At 49.1% G+C, this 26,279-nt stretch overlaps 1 pseudogene across 1 annotated transcript; it reads left to right on the forward strand.

Annotated features, from left to right (window-relative positions):
- The first annotated feature begins 3,241 nt into the window (after nt 1-3,241).
- LOC100338350 (prothymosin alpha pseudogene) lies at nt 3,242-3,702 on the forward strand (annotated as a pseudogene). The gene has a single exon (XR_016220252.1). The product of XR_016220252.1 is annotated as a prothymosin alpha pseudogene (transcript).
- The last annotated feature ends 22,577 nt before the right edge of the window (nt 3,703-26,279 follow it).

Consider the following 26,279-nt stretch of genomic DNA (forward strand, 5'->3'; position numbering starts at 1 on the left):
CCGGCACAGATAAATGAGGCAGCATGGTACATTTTAAGCCTTTATTTAGTGAGAAAGATGCATAGAAGAGTGAGAGCTTTATCTAAGAGAGAGAGAGGTAAATCTGGGTTCATACCGAGCACCAGGAACCAGCCACGTGGAGGAGCATCTAGGCCAGGAAGCCTAGGGCGGGTGGCATGAAGGCCACGCGCCCTGGAGGCACAAGGCTACAGCCAGCCCTCTCCTGGCAAGAGGCTAGGGCTGAAGAGAAGGACATGGTGTGTCCCGGGCTTTGAACCCACTTCCGAAGGGGAGTGGTTAATTAACCTGATTGGCTGGTGGGCACCCAGGTGTGGCCATGTAGGGGCGTGAGGTCACACAGGCGCGTGGCAAAGGCGTGGTCTTCCAGCTCACAAACCTAATTGTTTTTAACCTATATGCCTACTTCACCTTGATCGATCTTTTTCAAACGCGAAGCTGACCCCTGTCAATGAAGGAAGTTTGGAAAACGAAAAGTATGATTTAAAAAAAAATCTAGAATCCCACATCCGAAGGTAACTGTTGTTAACACGGTATGTCCTTCTGCTACACACATAAGTGTCTGTTTTTATCCCAAGTTCTTGCCCCCACAGATTAGGAATTCAAAACAGAGGCATCAATACTGTGTGCAAGTGAGAGCAGGATTTATTTAAATGTGACAGAGTGAATATATAGTCACGTGAGAGTATGGGCAGCCCCCCACAGAGAACTTGTAAGGAAAAAGGGCACAGAACAGAGAGGAGACAGGATACAAACTCACAGCCAGACCGAATTTATTCAAAGAAAATAAACTCGCAAAGGTCGACCAACTGCCAGCATGCACACAGACCGAACAGGTGGCAGAGGGCTCAGCCCCCAGCAGGCTGGGCCTTTTAAGGTGGGCTAGGAGTGGGGGTCGGGGGCGGTAGGTGGAGGTGAGCTTACCCATACAGCTTCTTCGTTTGGCTCACCGGCATCTGAACCTGGGGAGGAAGGCAGGGCAGGGAGGGGGGGCGGCTGGAGAACAATAGGATGTAAGACTGAACTGGTCTCTTGAAAGAAGTCAGGGGTAACAAGAACCTAAATGGCTGAGGCTATGTCCTTGTTCCATCAGAGCTACCCATCATGAATGTGTTAGAGTTGTCTAGGAGGAGAGAGCGTGGAAGAAGGCCAGGGAAGGACCTAGAACCAAAAAAGCAGACAGGTGCTTCCAACTGCCGCAGCCACTTTTATGGAGCAGCGGGTGCTACCCTAACTGGTTATACAAATGGGTGAACTTCAGCAGGCATGAGGCATGGTGCTCCTCATGGGGCCTAACTCCCACGTGGCCACACAGCATCTCCTCCTTCCTGGGCCTAGCTGAGACACAACTGCACGTGGAAAAGCAGGTGAAATGGATGGACAGGAAAGGGGTGGAGTTACAACATGGGGCTAGAAGCAGAAAGTGTCAGGAACATCTTCTGGCTCCTCTGCTCCTACCTAATTTTCCCGCCTAGCTCCCCATGTCCCGTCTAGTCTTCTCTTCTTTACACATATGGATATATATATATATACACCTTTACACACACAGGAGGCCAGCCAGTCCTCCAGGCCTGGAGCGCTCTTATCTGTAGATTCACCCAACGTTCAGAAAAAATATTTTTGTCTGTGCTGAACATGGACAACCTTTTTTCCAATTGTCATTATTTGCTACACAATACAAGACTATTTACCTTGTATTAAGTATTATATAAGTAATATAGAGATTACTTACAGGGTACAGGAGAATGTGACCAGGCTGTATGCAAATACTAAGCCATTTGTGTAAGGGAAGTGCTGTCCATGGATTTTGGTATCTGTGATGTGGGATAAATAAGCTAGAAGTTCATTTAGGATTGTTGAGCTGGAAGTCATAAGCCCCATACTATCCTCCTACTTGTCAATCAAAATGTCCCTTTCCCAGGATGCACCTGCTTCATCTAGGACCCATGAAGACATCATGAAAATATGGATATTGAGCTCCATGTAGAACAGATAGAGGTGCCATACAATTCCCAGGTGGCGTCACCCTGGAGGTACACTACCCCGAACTCACAGAAGAGACCAGCAACTGGGAGGGATCTCTCTCTGCCACAGACCACAGCAGGAGGGCTGCCAGGCACCCGCTCTGTCTCCCCTCCCCCACCTCTTCTCCTTTCTGGCAAATCTTCTGGCCCACTGCCCACTCATGACCGGTATTTCTCCGTGTGGGTCCACCCATGCTCTTGTGTGTGTGTGTGTGTGTGTGTATGCATGTTCTGTTTCTCACCTGTTAAATAAACCACATCACTTTGTGTACCTTACGCATGAGTTCCTGGAGTAAAACGAATCAATATCCCCTCACAAATGTCTCTGAGGGATCCTGGAATCAATCCTGTGCAGACACCAAGGGATAACTGCAGATAAATGAGGTTTTATTTACAAAACTGATAACACTCGATACGTTAAGTATTGTTTTGTCGCTCAGAAAATCATCATAAAACATTTTCTAAAATGGTTATTTGACTTTTCGTGTCTGAATAGTATCCTATCACATGAATGTACCTCAACTTACTTAACAAGTCCTCTGTATCTGTGCGTCGCTGGTTAAAATTAGCCAGAGGCCGCTCAGCACAGGACAGTGAATTCCCCGGAGACAAGAGTGGATGTGAGGGAACGGGCTTAGTCAAGAGGGCACTTAGGGAAGAGTAGCCTCTTTAGTCCCAAAAGTGCTCTTTGCCATTTGCAGGCTAGCAGGAGGATTTTTTTTTTTGTCCATTTAAAAAATTTGTATAAAGAGAACAACTCTTTTGTATTTCATATATACAATTTTTTTTGAAACAATAGATTTATTTATTTATTCAAAGGCAGAGTTACACAGAGAGAGAAGGAGAGGCAGAGAGAGAGAGAGAGAGAGAGAGAGAGAGAGAGGTCTTCCATCCGATGGTTCACTCCCCAATTGCCTGCAATGGCCGGAGCTGCACCTATCCAAAGCCAGGATCCAGGAGCTTCTTCCAGGTCTCCCACATGGGTGCAGGGGTCCAAGGACTTGGGCCATCTTCCTCTGCTTTCCCAAGCCACAGCAGAGAGCTGGATCAGAAGTGGATCAGCCGGGTCTCGAACTGGTGCCCATATGGGATGCCGGCACTGCAGGTAGCCGTTTTACCCACTATGCCACAGAGCTGGCCGCAATAAATAAATCTTTTTTTAAAAAATGATGTTTTCCCCCACTGGCTGCTCTGAAAAGCCATCTTTGCATTGTTCCCGGGCGGCAGCCGCCGCCTCCGCGGACTCCGGCAGCTTTGTCGCCAGAGTCCCCGAACGCCCGCTTTCTCTCGAGTCCGCTGCCTCGGATCCCCGGCGTGCCCCACCATGTCCGACGCGGCCGTGGACACCAGCTCCGAGATCACCACCAAGGACTTGAAGGAGAAGAAGGAAGTGGTGGAGGAGGCGGAGAATGGGAGAGACGCCCCCGCCAACGGCAACGCCAATGAGGAGAACGGGGAGCAGGAGGAGGACAATGAGGTAGACGAGGAAGAGGAGGAAGATGGCGAGGAGGAAGAGGGCGATGGTGAGGAAGAGGACGGAGACGAAGATGAGGAGGCCGAGGCAGCTACAGGCAAGCGGGCAGCTGAGGATGACGAGGAGGACGACGTCGACACCAAGAAGCACAAGACCGACGAGGATGACTAGACAGCAAGACAGGAGAAGGCAACCGTGAACCGGAGGCCCCGTGACCTTCCACCCTCACTCCCGTCTCCCACAACGTGGTCACCTCCGAGTAGAGGCCGCCCGCGCCCCTGCGGACGCAGCGCTCACGCCCACAAACCCAGTGAATTCGCAAGAGCGGAGGGACAGCACCAAACTCCAGGCCCTGCTTTCTTTCTTAAAAGTACTTTAAAAAGGAAAATTTGTTTGTATTTTTTATTTACATTTTATATTTTTGTACATATTGTTAGGGGTCAGTCATTTTTAATGATCTTGGATGACCAGACCAGCCTTCGAGCGTCCTCTGTCCTACTTCTGACTTTGCTTGTGGTGTGACCATGTTCATTCTAATCTCAAAGGAGAAAAAAAACCTTGTAAAAAAAAGCAAAAACGACAACAAAAAAACAATCTTATTCCAAGCATTCCAGTAACTTTTTTTGTGTATGTACTTAGCTGTACTATAAGTAGTTGGTTTGTATAAGATGGTTAAAAAGGCCAAAGATAAAAGGTTTCTTTTTTTCCTTTTTTTTGTCTATGAAGTTGCTGTTTATTTATTTATTTTTTTTTGGCCTGTTTGATGTATGTGTGAAACAATGTTGTCCAACAATAAACCGGAATTTTATTTTGCTGAGTTGCTCTAAAAAAAATGATGTTTTACCTAATACTTGTTTTATAAATGTTTACCTATTTACTGATTTCTATTTTGCTCATGTTTTATGTCACCAAACATTTCTAATTTTTATATATTAAAATCCGCCATTCTTGTTCTTCCTTCCTTTTTTTTTTTTTTTAAGATTTTATTTATTTATTTGAGAGGCAGAGTTACAGACAGTGAGAGGGAGAGACAGAGAGAAAGGTCTTCCTTCCATTGGTTCACTCCCCAATTGGCTGCAACGGCTGGAGCTGCACCAATCCAAAGCCAGGAGCCAGAAGCTTCTTCCCAGTCTCCCAAATGGGCGCAGGGGCCCAAGCACTTGGGCCATCTTCTACTGCTTTCCCAGGCCCATAGCAGAGAGAAGCTGGGACTCGAACCGGAGCCTATATGGGAGCAGCTGGGACTCGAACCAGCGCCCATATGGGATGACAGCACCGCAGGCCAGGATTAACCCACTGAGCCACGGCGCCGGCCTCTGTCTTTCCTTTTCTACCTTACATGGTCTTTCCCTTCTTGACTCCAAATTATATTTATACAATTTTATTTTTTATCTTTTCTTATGGTTCAATATGTCTGTTTAATTCTTAATCTGCTGTGTACTTACTTTGGGATATGTCATGGGGTAGAGAAGCCTGCTGAATTGGTTCCCTGGTGATGAGCCCATCTCTGCAAAGTCATTTCCGGCTTGTCTGCTTCTTCCCCTCTGGTTTAAATGGATCCTTTGTGGCACACTAACCATAAAATATATATGCAAAGTCTACTGGTGAACTTGTAAGGCTTCTCTACAATGTATTTTCTTTTTGTCTATTTTCCCACCAGTACAAATATTTGAGCTCTGCTGACTTGATGAATGTGCTCAACACGTGGTGGTGACAGACACCTTGTTACTCTTATTTTCTCAACTGTTACCACTGTGCTCACTGTTTACCCTCCCAGAGAACCATGACAGCCAGAGAACCATGTTTAAATTAAAGAACAACGATTGGATTTTGATTGTAACTGTGTAATGGATTTTTAAGTTACTTTTTGGAGAATTGATGTTCCTCTAGTAGTGAGACATAATAGTCAGAAATACAGGTTCCATTTGGGCTGGTGCTTTTAAAGTTTTGTTATTTCGGGGCCAGCATTGTTAAGTCTGCGACACTGTTGTTCCCTTAAGGGCGCTGGTTCTAGTCCTGGCTGCTCCACCTGCGATCCAGCTCCCTGCTGGATGGAGAAGATGGCCCAAGTCCTTGAGTTCTTGCACACACGTTGGAGACCCTGTTGAAGCTCCTGGCTTGGGCCTGGCCCATTGTGGCAGTGTGGGGAAGTGAACCAGCAGGTGGAAGATCTTTCTCTCCCTCTCTGTCTGTAACTCTGCTTTTTTTTTTTTTTTTTTTTTTTTGACAGGCAGAGTGGACAGTGAGAGAGAGAGACAGAGAGAGAAAGGTCTTCCTTTTTGCCGCTGGTTCACCCTCCAATGGCCGCCGCTGCAGCCGGCGCACCGCGCTGATCCTGGCAGGAGCCAGGATCCAGGTGCTTTTCCTGGTCTCCCATGGGGTGCAGGGCCCAAGCACCTGGGCCATCCTCCACTGCACTCCCTGGCCATAGCAGAGAGCTGGCCTGGAAGAGGGGCAACCGGGACAGAATCCGGCGCCCCGACCGGGACTAGAACCCGGTGTGCCGGCGCCGCAAGGTGGAGGATTAGCCTATTGAGCCACGGCGCCGGCTTTGTAACTCTGCTTTTCAAATAAGTCAATACATCTTTTATAAAAGAAATAAGTCGAAACATCTTTTATAAAAGAAAAAAAAAGTTTTGGGATTTCCCTTGGTGCAAAGCAAGTTCCCTCCCACACTTGCTGAAGGTGCAGCTATGGAACCCCCAAACTCAGCACAGGGTGACAGAAAAAATATCTACTTCTTTGCAAAGTCAGAGCAAGGCAGCTATTGCCTAATCCCAGGGCTCCTCTTGGAGTTTGGAGAGAAGGTTCTTACAGATAAAAAACTAGGACTAGTGGTGTGTTCAGCTCATGTCCAAGTTCCTGAATTTTTCCAGGTGGTCAGTTGTCTCTCCCAATGTTTGGCCTCATTCATTTTTCTCATGTCTAATTGCTTTTTTTAATCATTTCTAGAATGATGTAAAACCTTAATGGTTAGCTTTCTTGCTAGTATTTCTAGCTAACATTCTTAAAGGGTTTGCAAACCGTGAGGCTCTGCTGATTGAAGAACTTAGGGATGAACCCACAGAACCCACGCAACAGCCCTTTGAGGCAGGTAGGAGTGGTAGGAGTGGTAGTGTTCTCATTTAAAGGGAAACGCACTGAGACACAGAGACCTGGAGTAACTCACCCAGGGTCACATGCGAGTGACTGGCAGACGAGACTTGAATCCAAGTGCCCCTGAGCAGAGTGGCTCTTTCCCACTGTGGATTGCAATAGCATACAGGTCGAAGGGCTCTAGTGGCCTTAGCACTATTTCTGGCATCTTGTGTTGCCAGCAGAGGGCAGCCACCATGGTGCTGCCCTGGCTCATTAAGAATAAGATTCCAGAAGAACAAAAGCACTTGACTGACAAGAGGCAAGGCTGGCCCATGCCACCACGGTCTGCAAGGTGATAGTGGAAGCCAGGGCTGCCACAAACAAGAACAAGCCAGACAGTCAACCAACAAGCTCATGGCTGCAGCCTAGGATCACAAGAGATTAAAGGCAGATGAGCAGAAAGTTGGTATCAGCCACTCCAGCGGAGTCACGATGGCTCCCGCAGTTTCCAGACATAAGCCAAGTCTCAGATCTACATCCAGTCACTTGAAGGAGTGCCCTTGTGGAGAACTCTACACTGCCAAGCAGTAGCGACTCCACTGCTCTTTCCCACAGCAACAGAGCTGTTTCCCTGAGCAAGCACACGCCAGGAAAGAAAGATAGCCGCCTGAGTTCTCACGGGCTGCTGGAGACAGGACCTGAGCAGATGATGGGAGCAAAGGGCCCAGAACACCCCTGGGGCCTCCCTCTTGTAGAGTCGCTGCTAGAGACCAGGTGCTGATGGAGTGTGTCTTACTGTAGATTCAGTGTTTGCAGGATCAGCCCTGTGGGCACTTCCCTAGTCCTTGGGTGCTTAACCTGGATGACTGTGTGCTTGTAGATTCTCACATTGGTTGCCTGTGCCCTAAAAGAAGGGCCCTGTGGTTGTTTATAAGTTATTGTCTCTCGGCTTCATCCCATCCCCCCACCCCACTTCTCTCACCTTCCTCTCCTCTCCCACCTGCCACACCCACACCCTCCTACGTGCTGTTCAGTGATGCTGAGGCTGGAGCTCTGCAAAGCACACTGCTGCCCTGCCAGCTGGCTGGATAACCAACTCCGCAACAGAGACGTGGGCTTCCTGCTTCTGCTCGCTGCCCGTTCCTATCAGCGTCACCCAGTCCTGCTTCTCACCTTGGCACTGGCACTGTGTTACAGTCACAGCGTGCGTCCAGTTTGCAGTTTTCCAACACTTCCAGACCTGCTCACTGCAGCATACAGAGACACCAGCACCAGCTGGCCAAGGCCTCCTCACCCTGGGGTGCCCAGCCCCAGGGTGCCCCTCATCCCAGCTCAGTCATAGGCATGAGCTGACAGTGGCCCCTTTCTGAGGTCCAACTTTCAGCTCCTGTTTCATGCACCTGCTGGGCGGGTATCCTAACTTCTTCCCTGTTCCCCTGCCTAGGCCCAAGAGGAGCAGCTGCTACCTGCAGTTTTCATCTCTAAGATAGCATAGTGTCCTCTCTTGGCCTTTCCTGTTTTCAGTTAACTACTGAGCAATTCTTTGCATGATGCTCTTTCTGTTAAAATTGCCCTCCTCTGCCACTGACGGGAAAGTCAGAAGCAACACTCTTCACAGGACGACTGGCAGAGATTGGAGCCCCCTCACGGACTCAAAGGAAGGGGCATCAGTTCACCAATCTGTCCTCAGAAAAAGTCAATAGGATCTGCTGGGGGTGGACTGCCCTAAAGCCACCCAAGAGCCAACCCCAGCGCCAGCTGCCATCCAGACATAGCATTGCCACCACGGTTCAGCACAGCCTCTGGCACCTGGTACGAGGTTCTCGATAGGAAAAAGCGTTCTTTTCAACCCTTACTGGACGGTTTGTCGTCACTCGGAACAGATGGGATCTCACAGTCACTGCTGTGGCCCCACGGCTAGGGCACCGTACAGCTGAGTGGGACCTGGACTATCTTCATGTTGCATAGAAAGTCTCAGAGCCTGACAACACAGACGTCGTCATCTAATCATGCGTGGGAGGCCAGAAAGTGGTAAGCAGAGTGGCTATGCTGGTCCGACACAGCTAGACCAGAGAGTGGGAGATAAACCTTGCAAATCTTGCTCAGTGAAGCACTTCGGGACCCTGGAACCTGAGACACACCAGCTCGTTCCCCCAAAGGAGGCGCCCGTGGGTATACTCTGCACCACCTCCCGCTAAGGACGTGGCACGCTGCTCAGTAGCCTTCTCCTAATTTTGGATATTGCGTCTACCACACGTGCGAACACTGCTCCAACTCATTCAGCAGTGAGTCAGAAGGCTTCCAGTTTAGGGTCGGTACTAGGATCAAATGTGCCTCCTGGTCCTAAATGCCTATGTTGAAGCCCTGATCCCCAGTATCTGAGAATGTGGCTTTGTTTGGAGACTGGTCCTTTAGAGGGGGGTCCTACTCCAGTCTGTGTCCTGTGCGAAGGTGGGATGTGAACACCAGGGACGCCATGCACAGAGCAGAGGCCACAGGAGCACACAGGGAAAGAGGCTACCCAGGTTTCAGCATTGCCAGGACCTTGACCTTAAACCCTCCAGCCTCCAGAACCAGAAGACACTGTTTTTAAAACCCCTACTCAGTGGCATTTTAAGGCCTCGTAAACCCACAGAGTGGGCCCAGAGAAGCGTGAGCTCTGTAGCTGGCCCAGGCACTTAGATTCCGTGACCCCAAAGACGCCAGGGTTCTATGCTCTCTAGAATCTTTGAGAAGCCTCACAGGAGAATCACAAGGCAGACTCTGCCGTGTCATCCGGAGCAGAGAGGTCTTCCCCACACTGACAGCAGCTCCCGTGCTACCGGGCCCTGGGGGTGGCTGGTACCCGAGCGTATCAAGTGACCAGGCACCCAGCACCACTCTCTATGAGTCGGCTGTTATCAGACCCACCAGGTCGGGAGGCTGCACGGAAAGCAATCTATCTAATCTGGGACTTCAATTGTTCAGAGGTAATGGTCTGGCTTATCCTACCAGGCAAGCAGGCTAAACCAGCAGAAATACCGGCCAAGGAAGAGAGGAATCTACAGATGGTGGAAGACAAGGGAGACGGCAGAGGAACATCTTGGGACAGACGGCGGACATGAGACTTCGGCCTTGTCTTTTTCCTTTTTCGTTTAATTGGTGACCTGGATGAAGTAGCGACAGGCTGGAATACACGTCACGTGGGACACGGGTGGCTCTGAGCCGCACAAGTCGTGGGCTGCAGGAGACGCTGTTAGCACCCTGCTCACCTCCAGCACCTTGGCACACACCAACCTCTCCCCGTCAGCACCTACATTGCTTGGCCTGCGGGTTTTCCTTGACCTTCAGGAAACTCTAGTCCTGTGCCTGACTGGCCAGATGCTTTGGATAAAGGGCAGCACGCCCCCAGCAGCAGCCTCTGGCTAACAGCAGATGGACGCTAGTGTACCAGCACCCCAGCTCACCCACCTCTGGAGCGGGATGGCACTGGGGCCCGTGTTTTATTAGACGGCCACTCGGAGTCCCCAGAAGGGCTAACTTCTGGTTACCTACAGCGGTAACTTGTGGAGAAAGCCCCCTTACTTGTAGCCTATTCCCCACGTGTCTACCAGGCGTTCTGCGATCCTCTCCAACATAAACGATTGGCTTTATTGTCTCACTGTCTGCTGCTGGAGGGACCCAAACTAAAATAAGACATAACGCCTATCAAAACAGAGACGATCTTTAATCATCAACGCGTTCCTGACCCCCCCCCCCCCACTGTGGTCCGCAATTCACCCCTCTTTTGCTTGCACAAAGACACAGTGGGCTGGGGGAAGTAATGGCAAGAGGGTTCTTTGGCCACTTAATGGATCAACGTGGCCAAGGGAGGCAACTACACCCTGTAATCTAATGGCTGCAAACCCTGGGTCTCTGCCTGAAGGAAGCAAGAGCAGAGACTGTTTCGTCTCTTAGATTTTTCATGTGTCACTGTGAACATGCTCTAAAACCCGGATATGCCATAAGGCATGCCTTCAATCTACTCCATTTGCCTCCTCCACTGGGATAATGAGCAGGGATTCCTCCAAGATTCTGGCATTTCTTATCCATCGGTGTTCCTCTTAGGCGCTGTTGTAAATTTCCACATTTTCTCTGTCTTCGTTTTCTGTGCCATCTGAGTTATTTTAGAGGAAGTGGAATGAGATTGCATGGTGGAGGTTGCTGGCTATGGCATATGATATTTTGACCCGAACGCCTGCAGTATTCCATGTCAGAATGATGAAATGTTAGCTGGAATTCCAAAGGTTCTTCCTGGAACGGAGCAGTCTTTCCCCACAGAGCCTCTGCAGACCCTTGCCGGCAGCATTAGTAAGTTGCATTGTAAAAAGTGCTGGAAACTCAAGTGCTCATCAGCAAGGTTCCCCCAATGATTCCCAGAAAAATTATCTGTGAGCTTGGAGAAAGAGAGCGAGGAGGGGGAAATGGAGAGGGGAGGGGAGGGAGGAGAAAAGGAGAAGGGGAGGAGCTACATTTCAAAGAGGATTTAAGTCCTAATTATTTCTCCAGAGACTGAATAAACTGGCCATTCCTTGAGGCTTGGAATATTTTAAGAAGAATTAAAAAACTATTTCATTTTATAGTCAGCATTCCCAACTATTTCATCCTGCAAGTGACGTTTTAATAGCCAAACAGTCACAGCACAGCCATAAATCCTGAAAACGTAAGGGGCCGCTTTTGGGCTGGGATATGAGTTGAGTGATTTCTCATTAGTTAAGTTCCATTATTATCTGGGTGACTCCTCGCAATAACAGCCTTGCTTTGTTCCCCCACCTTGTCCTATTTATCTTTGCCGACCCGCTGCCATTCACACTGTGACCCTGGGATAGGAGCCAGTCTGCCCTGAGCTGTGCAGCCAGTTACCCAGAGGGACCCCTGAGCTGGTGATCCACACTGGCCCTGCGAGCTGCCTCCCACAGCTACAGGACAGCCGCAATTCTGGGAGCTCTTTCTTTCTTTTCTTTTTTTCTTTTTCTTTTTTTTTTTTTTTTTTTTGGACAGGCAGAGTGGACAGTGAAAGAGAGAGACAGAAAGGTCTTCCTTTTTCTGTTGGTTCACTCCCCAATGGCCACTGCGGCCAGCGCACCATGCCAATCCGAAGCCAGGAGCCAGGTGCTTCGTCCTGGTCTCCCATGCAGGTGCAGGGCCCAAGGACTTGGGCCATCCTCCACTGTCTTCCCAGGCCACAGCAGAGAGCTGGACAGGAAGAGGAGAGACTGGGACAGAATCCAGCGCCCTGGGACTAGAACTGGGACTAGAACCCGGGTGCCGGCGTAGCAGGCGGAGGATTAACCTATTGAGCCGTGGCGCCGGCCAGGAGCTCTTTCTTTCATGAAAATTAAGAGAAAGGTAACCTAAGGTATCAGAGAAAAAGCAAAATGGAATCTAACCCTCTTTTAGCATCCCAAAGCCTTCCAGTGGAACTCTGAACAATGACTCCAGGGATGACAATATTGGTTTAAAGAATCAAACATGTACTCAGTGTGATGTGCCCAAAAGGTTCTAGGGAGTGGGAAGGCATGAGACCATATAAATGAGCCATGCCCCGCAAATGAAAGGCATGGCCCTGGGTACAGTGGGTTAAGCCGCCTCCTGCAATGCCAGCATCCCATATGAGTGCCAGTTTGAGTCCCTGTGGTTCAATTCCAATCCAGCTCCCTAATAATGCACCTGGGAAAGCAGTGGAGGACTGCCCAAGAACTTGGAGCCCTACATCCATGTGGGAGACCCAGATGAAGCTCCTGGTCCCTTCTTTTGGCTTGGCCCAGCTCCAGCCATGATAACCATCGGGGAGTGAACCAGTGAGCTTAAGATTCTCTCTCTCTCTCTCTCTCTCACTCTGCCTTTAAATAAATACATTCTTGTAAATTTTGAAAAGCATTGCCTTTTGTATATTTGAGTATGCAACATTGGGGTCCCTTAGATATCTGGTCCCCTTGAAACCCCTACTTGGTATTGCCTGGGGATGTGCTTTGAGATCATGTCATAATTCTGTCTTCTCACTCAATAAAACCTCACACAACTGTGTTTATTCCATTTTCATGAATATTCAGATGACCTGGAAAGGTCATTGCAAGCCCCAGCCTGGGATTCTCTCTTGGATGTCTGGAATAGGACCTAGGACTCTGCATTTTAAACAAATAAGGACCAAGTGTATCCTAAATTCTTCCTTTAAAAGTTCCAGTGAGTGTCTGGCTTTGGCCCAGCAGGTTAAGCTACTGCTTTTGACCTTGGCATCTCACATCAGAGGAGCACTGAGTTCAAGTCCCAGCTGCTCCACTTCCAATCCGGCTCCTTGCTAATGTGCCTAGGAAACTGGCAGAAGATGGCTTCAGTTCTTGGGCCCCTGCCACCCATGTGGGAGGAGAACAGGATGGAGTTCCAGCCCTGGCCATTACAGCCATTTTGGGAGTGAACCGGCAAATAGAAGATCTCTCTCTCTCTCAGTCTCTCCCTCTCTCCATGTCCCTCAACCTTTCAAATAAATACAATAAATATTTTTTGTTTGTTTATTTGTTTTTTATATGGTGAAAAAACATATATTTAGAATTAGCCAGCTGGACTCTGTTCAGATGATCCCAATTTTGTTGGCAACGTCCAGAGCATCATAGTCAGGAGCCAGCGCACACACGCCTTCTTCTCTCCGTCAGGGCTGATCAACGAAGGGCCAGCATTGTGGCATAGTAGGTTAAGTCTCAGCCTGTGGCACCAGCATCTCATATGGGCCCCGGTTCAAGTCCTGGCTGCTCTTCTTCCAATCCAGCTCTCTGCTATAGCCTGGGAAAGCAGTAGAAGATGGCCCAGGTCCTTGAGCCCCTGCACCTACATGGGAGACCTGGAAGAAGCTCCTGGCTCCTGGCTTCGGATCGGCCCAGCTCCAGCCCTTGCGGCCATCTGGGGAGTGAACTAGACCTTTCTCTCTGTCTCTCCCTTTCTCTATCTGTAACTCTACCCCTCAAATAAAGATAAAAAATTGAAAAAAAAAAAAGTTCCAATGAATAATGGGCAGGAGTTTGACCTATTGCTTAAACCACAGATTGGGACACCCACACCTCACATCTGAGTGCCCAAATACAAGTCCTGGTTCAGCCCCCAATTCCAGCTTCCAGCCAATGCGCAGCCCGATAGGCAGTGATTATGGCTCAAGGAGTTGGGTCCCTGCCACCCACAAACGTGGGCTGAGTTCTCAACTTCCAGGCTTCCAGGTTAGTATCTCTCTCTCTCCCTCTCCCCCGCCCCAACTCCTCTCCCTCTCTCCCTCTCCCTCCCCTCCCCCTCTTCCACTCTCTCCCCCTCTCCCTTCTCCTCCCCCTCCCCTTTCCCCTCTCCCTTCTCCTCCCCCTCCCCTTTCCCCTCTCCCTTCTCCTCCCCCTCCCCTTTTCTCTCTCCCTTCTCCTCCCCCTCCCCTTTTCTCTCTCCCTTCTCCTCCCCCTCCCCTTTTCTCTCTCCCTTCTCCTCCCCCTCCCCTTTCCCCTCTCCCTTCTCCTCCCCCTCCCCTTTCCCCTCTCCCTTCTCCTCCCACTCCCCTTTTCTCTCTCCCTTCTCCTCCCCCTCCCCTTTTCCCTCTCCCTTCTCCTGCCCCTCCCCTTCCCCCTCTCCCTCTCTGCCTAAGGGGAAAACAATTCCAATGAATAAAGGTTGAAATGGAAAAGCATGGTAAAATCTGACATTTCACCATAACTTAATATCACAATGGAACACAGACGCTCAACCGGAGCATCTGAGGTGTCAGAATGAGACAGACTAATCCAGCCCATAAGCCCTGTGGCTGTTGCAGCTTTTAGCACATTTTTTCAACTGGCCCTTTCACACCAAGCGGCATTCAGTATGAACATTATCCCCAGGACTAAGAAGGCCAACTTACTCGTTAAGCACATAATTTGCCGAAAGTTGTCCTAGTTCCTGTAGGAAAGTTGTAAGAAGAGGAAGCCCCAGGCGCCGTCTTCAAGGAACTAGGAGAGATTTCATCATCCCCGTGGAATCAGAAAAGAGCAATGGAATTCTAACTCGGTTCTGGACATAAAGAGACCCACGCAGCTGGTAGAGCAGGAGGAGTGGGTGTCACGCTGAAACCTGATTCGGTTGGGAAAAGGAAGAAAGAGCCAGGACAACTACACGGGATCCGGCGTACGCGTGCAGGTTGGCCATCTGAGCCAAGTGCATCAGGCCCCATGGCTTAGGGATGTCAACACCTGCCATGGGTTTCAGCTTCAGAAGCAAAGAGTTCCTTGAGAATTACAAAAAGCAAACGCTGCTGACAAAGGGCTGGAGTTGGAGGAGGAAGCTCTGGGTCCCACTCTCTGGGATGAGCCCCTCTCTGAAGCAGGGCACAAGCCCAGGTCTGAGCAGGAGCGCAGAGAACAATAGCCCCTCAACACCTCTCAAGGAGAGTCCTCAAGGCCCCTTAGGGTTGACAGGATGCATTTGGCTGGCAGTAGCTAAAAGAGACTTCCGGTTGCTGCCAGTATCTGAGTCTCCCTAAAGGGGTCCTTTCTTCTCCTGTCATTCCCACAGATGGCAAACCGGAAGGAATTCCCAATTCCCCTCCTATTAGGGAAAAAAGATCCAGAGGGATTTAATCACCTACACAAATGAAACAGATACACACACACGCTGATAAAATACAAGCCCACCTTCCCAATATGGATCTCAAAGAGGGTATTTCAAGCCAGAAGCCCTCGAACATTTTTATGTTAAGTCTCAATCATTTTTATGCTATTTTCCAGAAATAAACATGGAGGAGAGAGTAGCAGCCGTTACTCTGACATCTGCCATCATCATTCTGAGGTTGTTAACTCCCTGAGTCCCTGTGCTTGTACCTAGGTATCTTCTCCAGGTGAGAGGTGGTGACCTCTGGTGGCTACAGAAGGACTCACTCTGTGTAGACACAAACCTCCATGAGTGCTTAGCAGTCTCTCCTGCAATGACACCAGTATGGAGCCAGGTTCTCTGGGCTTCCATCAGTGGATCTACCCCCAAGTTGTTGTTTGCCAGGCTGATGAGCCCAGGCCTGGAGCACTTGGATCTTAGGGCTCTGGCACATCAGCTGTCAAGTGGCCTGCTCATCCCAGGGTCAAGAGGGGAGGTTCTGCTGCAGGCCATGCTGCGACGGTTGGGCCACAGCTGGTCTCTGACTCACACACGGCCCTGCAGGGAGGGCCGGCAGGCCAGATGGCTTGTTGCTGGAATGCAAGCTGACCCGTCCGCTGGATGAGCCGTCACTTTTGGTGGGGAATGGGTATGGAGGGAAACCAGTGTGATACCCATTACAAGGGTGTCCAAAACAGGCCCGGGCCCCTGTGGAAGCCACAGGCCAGTCGAGGAGAGATGTGGTGACCAGAGGTGGCTGCAGTATCACATAGAAAGGAAGAATTATACATGATGAGAACTCACCCACTTACTCTCTCTGGTGGTATCAGACATGCAAAATATTTTACATATCTGCAATGTAAAGAAGAATGATAGAAAAGCAAGTGCTTATTTGCCCTTGAAAGCAAGGACGAGGGAGACTCCCAGCTGAAGACTGCCATCACTTAGTCCTTCCTGGAGCACTGTGGGCAGGTGCTCTGTGTCTTGCATTCTGCTCAGTGCGGGAGACACCACGGTGGACAGGGTGTATTAAAGACGCCATGTCTTATCACTGAAGGACTTCTGGCTGGCGGGGGGCGGGGGGAGACTGTCTCAGTGTGTGTTGTGAATTTCAATCAACTGCAGTGTGGCCAGTGGTGGGAGGAGAGGTGAACACTCACCTCCACACCTGGAGAGCGCATGGGCAGCCCCGGAACGCTTGGTGCAGTTCTAAACCGGGGACATTGCAGAGAGCCTTCTATTTTTATTCTCTATGATTATACAAATAACAAAAAATGCTTTCCCCAAGTTTTCCTAAGGATGGAAGCAGGTAGAAATCTGGGAAGGTGTTTTTCAAAAGCAATGGGGCACATTATTCGGTTGGTTGGTTGTTTTGAGAGGGAGAGAGGCAGATGAGAACTTCCTGGGGCACTGCTGTCGGTAGTGGGTTAAGCCGCCACCTGTGACACCAGCATCCCCACATGGTTCCCAGTTCAAGTCTGATCCAACTCCCTGCTAATGCACTTGGGAAAGCAGCTGAAGATGGCCCAAATGCTTGGGCCCCTGTCACCCACATGGGAGACCCAGGTGGAGTTCTGGGCTCCTGGTTTCAGTCTGGCCCAGAGAGAGAGAGGAGAGAGAGAGACAACTCATCTGTTGGTTCACTCCCCAAACGCCTACAACAGCCAGGGCTGGGCAAGGCCAAGACAGGAACCAGCAACTCAATCCGGGTCTCCCACATGGGAGGCAAGTACCAAGTACTGAGCCCTCACCTGCTGCCTCTCGGGGTGGGCATTAGCAGGCAGCTGAATTAGGGAGTGGCGCTGGGGCCTGAACACAGGCCCTTGGGTGCGAGATGTGGACACCTCAAGCAGCTTAGCTACTGCCCCAGGTGCCTGGGGAAAGCAAACCAGCAGGACCTCTCGCAATGACACTGCTCGCCTTGGGGATTTCTGTCATTAAAGCCCCTTCAGTGAGATTATCCAGGACCCGCAGAAGCTAAATCCTCAACAAGAGAGCCCAGGTATTTGTCATGTGGAGGAGGCTTAGGGACAGTCATCCTCCACGCACAACTAGGCAGACTGTCTCAAACACACGGGTTCTTTTCTTCTTTTCTTTTGCTCCTTCTTTGCCTTTGTTGCAAGCCACGCCCGATGCCATAGAATATTTACTGCTCACCAATTCGTTCCTGAAAACCTGGGCTTCGATGGACTCAGCAGTGAGCAATCTGGGAACGATGAAGAGATAACTAACTTCCAGCTCAAGAAAGCCTGGTGCTGGGGGAAAGTTGCAGAAGGAAGCATAATCGCCCCTCTTCCAGGCCAGCTCTCTGCTGTGGCCAGGGAGTGCAGTGGAGGATGGCCCAGGTGCTTGGGCCCTGCACCCCATGGGAGACCAGGAAAAGCACCTGGCTCCTGGCTCCTGCCATCGGATCAGCGCGGTGCGCCGGCCGCGGCACGCCGGCCACAGCGCGCCGGCCGCGGCGGCCATTGGAGGGTGAACCAACGGCAAAAAAGGAAGACCTTTCTCTCTGTCTCTCTCTCTCACTGTCCACTCTGCCTGTCAAAAAAAAAAAAAAAAAGAAGAAGGAAGCATAATCGTCACATAGCAATTGACCCTGCGGTCAGCAAGAGGCCATACGCAAGATGGGGACCCGCACGACGACATCAGCTAGGGATGCCAGCTGTTAAGCACCCTGGGATGCACAGTGGTGGAATCCCCTAACAACGCATCTCTCAGAGGTGTCCCTGTTGTTAAGCAACGCAAGCGAGCACAAGTGAGACTGTGCTGCAGTAACAAAACATCAGTGCATTCACTCGATCAGGGTTTATTTCTCACACACACAAAGTCCTCTGTGGGTGCCTCTTTTCATGCTCTATTTTCCCTCTATCCAGTGCCAGTTAATGTTTCTTGCATGCTTTCCCAATGCACAATACGTGGCAGGTGTTTAATACTTTTTGGACGAACGATAGTCATAATAAGGTAGACTTTACTGAGTTCTTAGTACATGCCGGACCCAAAAGAAGTATAGTTATTAAATTGCTTGATTCTCAGAGCTGGCGCTGTAACACAGCAGGTTAAAGCCCTGGCCTGAAGCACAGGCATCCCACATGGGCGCCGGTTCTAGTCCCGGCTGCTCCTCTTCCAATCCAGCTCTCTGCTATGGCCTGAGAAAGCAGTAGAAGATGACCCAAGTCCTTGGGCCCCTGCACTCACAAGGGAGACCTGGAAGAAGCTCCTGGCTCCTGGCTCCTGGCTTCAGATCAGCTCATCTCCGCCTGTTGCGGCCATCTGGGGAGTGAACCAATGGATGGAAGACCTCTCTCTCTGTCTCTACCTCTCTCTGTAACTCTTTCAAATAAATAAAATAAATATTTTTAAAAAATTGCTTGATTCTCAAAACAAAATGAGTGCTCTTAGTTCCCTTTTGCAAACAAGGAAACTGCGATTTAGAGAAGAAACTGAGGTCTAAATTCAAACCGGCGGTGAGGGTGAAGCTGGGACTTGAATGGACCGCTGTCTCCTCGCCTGTCTGCGCAGGGAGGCTGGAAGGAAAGATAGCCCCACCTGGCGTCTCAGAACGCAAGGCATAAATCAGTCCTTCCGGTTCCAGAAATCACAAGGAGAAACCCACAAACCTGAGACCGGGAGCCACGCTGCATGGAAATGACTGAGTTAGCCTTGGTAATTTTTAACCCTAATCTAGTGCCCAAACCACTCAAATATCAGCCTGAACCACAGCCACCAGCTGGGGGGGGGGGGGGGGGAGCTCCTCATTCCCAATCTAGCAATCAAATCTTCTTTAGAATCAACTCAACTATGATCTGATAGAAACTGGGAAGCAAAACATCATTAGGAAAAAAATCAAGCAGAAAATATCATCTACCTTGTCCTATCACGTTGGGGTCCTGAACGCTTCTGAGTTCAAAAGAGCTGGGGTTGCATCTCCCCTCCTACATCTACCTTTAGCCTGCTTCCTGCCCTTTGATTTACTCGGCCGATGGTTCCCAGGGCTCCCTGGCTGGGAGGCCGAGATGCCAGAGGCTGCAGTAGCTGTCACCGGTGTCTCTTCTGCAGAGGCGAGCACACACTCCACACTCGTGGGTGACAAGTCAGGCCTGCCAGTGGGCAGGGAGGACCAGGGCAGAGCTTTGCTCCACCGGGATGAACCCAGATGGGAATTAACAGTTTCCAGCAGAGGAATCTGGCCGCACTGCCCGGTCACTACCCGGGCGGCAGCAGGGACAAGGTAGACATGGCCTTTGGCCACCGTGGTGGGCCTGGGTCATAGACAAGTGAGAGAAGCAGGTGCCGATGGCTGCGCTCAGCCGCTGTCCCACCGCGTAGGCCTCTTCTCGATGACACACTGCAGTAGACGCTGGCTTTGGGTCTCTTTTTCATCACACAGTCACATGTGGTTCAAAGTCCACCAGGCACTCGGCTGTGCGTGATCATCCGCCGGAGCTTCACAGAGGACAGGGTGGTGAGAACCCCGAGTCGTCTCCTGACTGCTTTCCAAATGGTTTCCTGGCAAAAACCAGATCAGCCTGGGTCCCTCGACCATGAGGCTGGAAATGTCTCTTTAGATAAATCTCAGCCTACACAGAAAGGGTACTCTTTTTAAACAAGGTAAGAGGGGCAAATTGTTATGGCTTCCTGAGCAATTATCTTTGCAAGAGCAAAATCTTCCTCTGTGTGCCGCCCTGGCCACTGCAGGCCTCATGACTCATCCGGTGAGTGAGCTGGAACGCCAGCGGGTGACTCCCCCTGGACTTCTGATTTGCAGCGAAAAAAATCAGTTGTGATTTCATCACAAAGCAAAACACAATTACAGGACTTCTGTTAGCTGCTTTCCTGCATCACACCGAGCTCAATGGCAAAGTGTTGCTGTTTTCCCTTTGCATGTGGCTTTTGGCAGGGTTGATGCCATTACAGCCCTTTCGTTTTAGACCTCAAAAGGGCTGTGCAATTTTTCATTAATTATGGGATGGTTGCTCCTTATCATGATCAGGAGCCTGTATGGAAACTTTCATTTTTCAAGTAAGAAACCTAAATACAACACAATCAATATCATGGCCACAGCCATATCCAAAAAAAAATTGCTCTTAGGAAACTCTGGACTTTCTGTTTCTCAAATTCCTTTTATTCATTTACTTTCTTTTTGAGATTTATTTAGTTTATTTGAGAGGTTGAGTTGCAGAGATATGGGGAGAGACGAAGAGATCGTCCAACTGCTGGTTCACTCCCCCCAAATGATTGCAACAGCCAGGGCTCTGTCCAGATCTCCCGTGTGGGTACAGGGGCCCAAGGATTTGGATCATCCTCTGCTGTTTTCCCAGGTGCATTAGTATGGAACGGGATTGGAAGTGGAGCAGCTGGGACTCAAACCTGCACCCATATGGGATGCCCCCATTGCAGACGGTGGCTTAACCCACTGTGCCACAATGTCAGTCCCTCAAATTCCTTCTTGTCTCAAATGTTCTTTGTACCCTTCCTACCCATCCACACACACCCCCAAGCAGCTTTTTCATGTGCATGGCTAACTCCCACTGAGATCTTCAGGTCTCAGTTTAAAAACCCTTGTCTTGGGGGCTGCATCATGGCACCAGTTTAAACCACTCTTGTGATGCCAGCATTCCATATCAGAGCGCCAGTTTGAGTCCCAGCTGCTCCACTTCCAATCCAGTTTCCTACCAATGTGCCTAGGAAGGCAGTGGATGATGCCTGGGTTCTTGGTCCCTTGCCACCAATGAGGGAGACCTGAAAGAACAATGTAGGAGACCTGAAAGAAATTCCTGGCTCCTGGCTTCTGAATGGCCTAGCCCTGGCCATTGCAGCCATTTGAGGAGTGAACCAACAGATGGAAAGTCTCTCCTTGTCTCTCTCCCTTCCTTACTCCTTCCCTCTCTCTCCCTCCACCATTCAAATAAATAAAATAGATCTTGGGAAAAAAAAGTTCCAGTGACTAATGGGCAGAAATTTGACCTATTGCTTAAGCCATTGACTGGGACACCCACATCTCATATCCGAGCTCCTGAATTCAAGTCCTGGTTCGGCCCCCAATTCCAGCTTCCTGTCAATGCACATCCTGATAGGCAGTGATTATGGTTCAAGGAGTTGGGTCCCTGCTCCTGGCTTGGGCCTGGCCCAACCTTGACTGTTACAGCCATTTGGGGAATTTAGCAGCAAATGGAAGATCTCTCTGCCTCTCCCTGCCCTGTTACTTTGCCTTTCAAATAAATAACTATAATACATCTTTTTTACAAAAATAATAAACACCTTTGTCTTTATCATGTGCTTTCAGACAACTGTGTGGTTTTTCATTACACTTGCGATAATTTGAAGACAGACCTTTATTTTTCTGGCTATTCCATTAACATTCAGCTCCTCCACTGACTGTAGGCTCTGCCAGGCTGGCTTGCACATCACTGCCTCCCGAGAGCCCAGCATGCCACATGGCTTAGAAAAGGCCCGCTGAGTGTGCGCCTAGAGAAAGGATGGATCTGCTCTCTGTGAGGCACACAATTTGCATGACAGACCTGCAATTGTACATTAAGGCCATTACAAGGCTAATCAAGGAGTTAGGCACAACTTTTTAACCTTGGTGCAAAAGTGGAAGCAATGATTTTAAAAAATCAAAGTCAAGGTCACCTCCACCTGGTTGCTTGCCTGCATCACCACTGCCGTGGAAGATACTTGTGTTCAAGGGCGGAGACAGCTCTTCCTCCAAACTCGAATACACAGTGTCTTCACACAGGGATGACACTGGAACACCAAATCATAAAAGGCCATGGGCTAAGCTGTCTGTTCTTCGGCAATGAACCATCATCTTTGCTAGCCACGGAGGCGTCGAGCTGCACGAAGGTGGGACAGACTCTCACCCGGCTTCTCAAGGAAGGGAGCCTGTCTCAGATTGCACAGTCCCTCTAGAATACTAAGGGTGTCCTTTCCTCTGTTGCTCTTAGTTACCCCATGTCCAAGACCGCTCATGACAAGACGTGTTAGCCAAGTAAACAAGGTCTCTGTAGATCTGCATGAGGAATTTGCAGCAGAGGTAGCAAATATTCACGCAAAAAAAAATGTGCATGACAGCACACAGTAAGTCTCACCTTCCCTTCTGACAAGACTTCCCTGTGCCAAAACATGAGCAACCTTAGTCCCCATCTATAATCAGCCCGTACCCCAGGGTTCGAAGTCTCTTGTCCACCCCACCACTCTCTCATCTGTTTCCGCCCCCAGCCACTACCTAAGGCTTGCTCTGTCCATCCACGGCCATGTGTCTTTGAATTAGGAGCAAAATTGTTACAGGCCTGTGTAGCTTCATCTTTCTTACTGGTATGCGCGCCTGCCCCCGACAGAGATCAGATTTCAAAGCAGAGGCATTAATACAGAGCACAAGTGAGAGCAAAGTTTATTTAAAAGAGAGAGAAAGTGAACATACATTCATGCATGAGCGTGGGCCACCCCACACAGAGTTGCTTAGGAGCAGAGGGTGGGGGGGGGGGGCCAGAGAAGGGTCCATAAGCATGGTCCAGAAACCAAGAGCAAAATAGGAGAGACACTACCCTGTTGTCCTGTTTATGACATAGTGGGTGGTGCACTAACTGGCTATATGCATGGGTGGGACTTAGCATTAGTAAGGCTTTCTGGGGGCTTCATGGCACCTCCAATTGGAGTTTAGCTCCTACCTGGCCATCGCAGCATTTCCTCCTTCCTGGCCCCAGATAAGATGCAGGTGTATCATGGGAATTTGGGCACAGACTGACAGGTACAGGGTAGAGTTACAATGCAGGGCAGAAATTCCCACTCACCTATTTCCACCTAATCTTCCTGCCCAGTTCCCCCATGTCAGTGGTACCCCCAAAGAGAGATGGGATATCAGCCATCAGCTTTGACACAAAATGTACCCCAAATTTGAGAAAATTGTAACCTCATCTTCCTACCCCTAAGACAACTCCACCTATGTTTCTCAGAGGAAAACTCTGACGTGCTAAAGGACTTGCAAGGTTGGAATCTCATCACTGTCGTACTTCTGCAATTCCCAAGACTCATTTTTGCAACCTGGGTCCCCTAAGACCAACTCACACCCCTAAAACCTTGTCTCTGCCCTCTGTAACTTCCCCTACTGCTCCTGACACCTGGTGTCTCTGCTCCAACTGTCAACCACTCTATATAGTTTTTATAGCATTTGCTGAGAGAGGTGTGTGGAAATATCCAGTCATTGCTATCTCCTTAACTTGCCTCTGAGCTGAAAGGGTGTAAGACAACCAAATTTAGCTGGATGCAACCAGAGCTGGCAGTCAGCACCATGCCCTCTGGAAAAACACAAGTCAGTGCTGTTGTTTTGCTGGGGGTTGGCTCTTTGTCTGCTTGTGACATCTTTGAAGGTGAAGTCTGTCTCAGACCACAGAGAGCAGAACCCATGCAAGGTCAGATGAGCTTCTCCCCCAGGAGCCCACCAGTCACCACTTCCCCAGGCCACCCCCGCCCCGTCCATGCCTGCATCCAAAGCCACCTCCCAGTCCGTGTGCTGCCATCAAGCTGAACACTGTCCATCAACCCCCCTCACTAAGGATCCGCAAAGCTGACCACACCTAGCACACAAGCAAACCCAAGTAAATAGGTTGAATGAATACAGGTGAATGAATGAAACGGTGCTTCCTTAATCTAGGAACAATTGAGTTTCCGTTTTCACATCTCTGTTGAGCTGGTTCAGGAGAAAGCAGAAGCATTTTGAATTAGGTATTAGAAAAGACTGCACCATATTTCTAATCACCAAAATAGTGTGCAAAGCAGACAGCACCCCAGGCCATGGGGAACTCCGTGGGCTGGAGGCATGGAGGCATGAGGTTGGGGCTGCAAATGGGGTGACGATACCTGTTATGGATATCACATGGGCATTTTTAAAATCACTCAAGTAGGCAACACATTCTTATGATTCAAGATGTTGTCTAAAAATTCAAAAAGATCTACAGTGGAGAGTGTTCTTCCCACCCCTGTCTTCTAGCCAACTGTTTTCTGCTGTGAAGGTAACTACTATTATTATTTTCTTATGAATTCCTGGAGTTTCCTTACGTGTGTGCCAAGAATATATATTATACCCCCTCGACCTTTTTAAACAAAAAATAGAATACAATGCACAATGTTCTGAATATTCTTTAAGGGTTTTTTTTTGTTGTTTTTTTTGTTTGTTTACAATTTATTTATTTGAAAAGCAAAGCAGCAACATCTTCCGTCCATTGGTTCACTCTCCAAATACCTACAGCAACCAGGGCTGGGCCAGGCCAAAACCGAGAGCCAGGAGTTTCATCTGGACCTCCCGTGTAGGTAGCAGGGACCCAAATTCTTGCGCCATCACCTACTGCCTGCCAGGGTGGGCTGTGGCAGGTGGAAGTAGACCCCGTCACAGGCACTCCGGTGTGGGATGAGAGCACACCCACAGCAGGCTGACCTGCTGCTGCACCACACCCCACCCTTGCATGTTCTCCTTTACTCATAGTTGCTCAACATTTTGTTGTATAATGAACATTTGTGTTGCTGCCTATCTTTTGCTATTACAAATGGTTCCGCAATAACTATCTTGGACAACATGCAAGATGAATTCAGAGATGTAGAATTGCTGTGTCCTTTTTAAGCTACACATTTCACTAACTTCCTGTTAGTGGGCATCGAAACATCCTTGTGTAATGACGACTGAATCCAGACAGTCATATGCATTCTGCTACAAGATGGGAAAACCATTTTAACAGTATTGGCCAGTGTTGGAAAAGAGATGGGCCAACTTTCAGCTTCTATCAATCCTTTTCTTAAATGTTACAGATTTTGGGGCCGGTGCTGTGGTGCAGCAGGTTAACACCGTGGCCTGAAGTGCCGGCATCCCATATGGGCACCGGTTCTAGTCCTGGCTGCTCCTCTTCCAATCCAGCTCTCTGCTATGGCCTGGGAATGCAGTAGAAGATGGCCCAAGTCCTTGGGCCCCTGCACCCGTGTGGGAGACCCAGAAGAAGCTCCTGGCTCCCGGCTTCGGATCGGCGCAGCTCCAGCCATTGCTGCCAATTGGAGAATGAACCAGCAGATGGAAGACACTCTCTCTCTCTCTCTGCCTCTCATCTGTGCAACTCTGACTTTCAAATAAACAAATCTTTAAAAAAAATGTTATGGGTATTTGTTGGGTTTTGGTCAATCAGAATCAAAACCGTTAAAAATGGTCTGGATGCCAAAATATCTCCCATTGACACTTCCCAGAAGTAGAGATGACTTTAGGCAAAATCTACACTGAATCACTGGTTCCACTGGACAGTTGGAGATTTGTGGGAGAAAGGAGAGCAGAACAAAGAGGAAAGAGATTGCTAATATCTATACTGAGAAGTGAATCAGAAATGGAAATTTTCATGCACTATGGATGGAAATTTAAATGGATAGAACATGTCTGGATGACAATTTTTCAAAGCAATTCAGTAGGGGTTGACACTGTGGCACAGCAGCTTAAGCTACAGCTTGCAATGCCGCATCACATATCAGAGCATTGGTTTGAATCTTGGCTGCTCCACTTTCAATCTAGCTCTCTGCTGATGTGCCTGGGAAGGCAGCAAAGATGGCCCAAGTGCTTGGATCCCTGCCACCCAGGGAGGTGAGGATACAATTCTGGATTCCTGGCTTCAGCCTGGCTCAGCCCTAGCTGTTGAGGCCATTTAGGGAGTGAACCAGGAAATGGAAAATCAATCTCTCTCTCCCCAATTCTACCTTTCAAATACATAAAAATAAAACTTCAAAAAATGGCTCAACAGTTTAAGCATGATTACTCTTGGACCCATATACTCCACTTTTGGATATTTACCCTAAATAGAAATCCAGAAAATTTTACAAAGAAAGAAATATTCAGTGTTTCTTTCAGCATTATTTATATTAATGAAAAACCACAAAAACCTTAATTCCATAAATTGGAGATTCATTAAATAAATTATTGTACATTCAAGTAATAGTATACCTTGTGGTCACTAAAATATTATTCACATGGAAAAATATGCCTATATTTGGTATGTATTTATACTAAAATATAGACTATATATTTTTAATGAAATGGTATATAGAATAGTGTA

This window comes from Oryctolagus cuniculus, chromosome 14 (assembly GCF_051225735.1).
Source record: "Oryctolagus cuniculus isolate XC-2025 breed Fujian yellow rabbit chromosome 14, ASM5122573v1, whole genome shotgun sequence".
Classification (NCBI taxonomy): Eukaryota; Metazoa; Chordata; class Mammalia; order Lagomorpha; family Leporidae; genus Oryctolagus; species Oryctolagus cuniculus.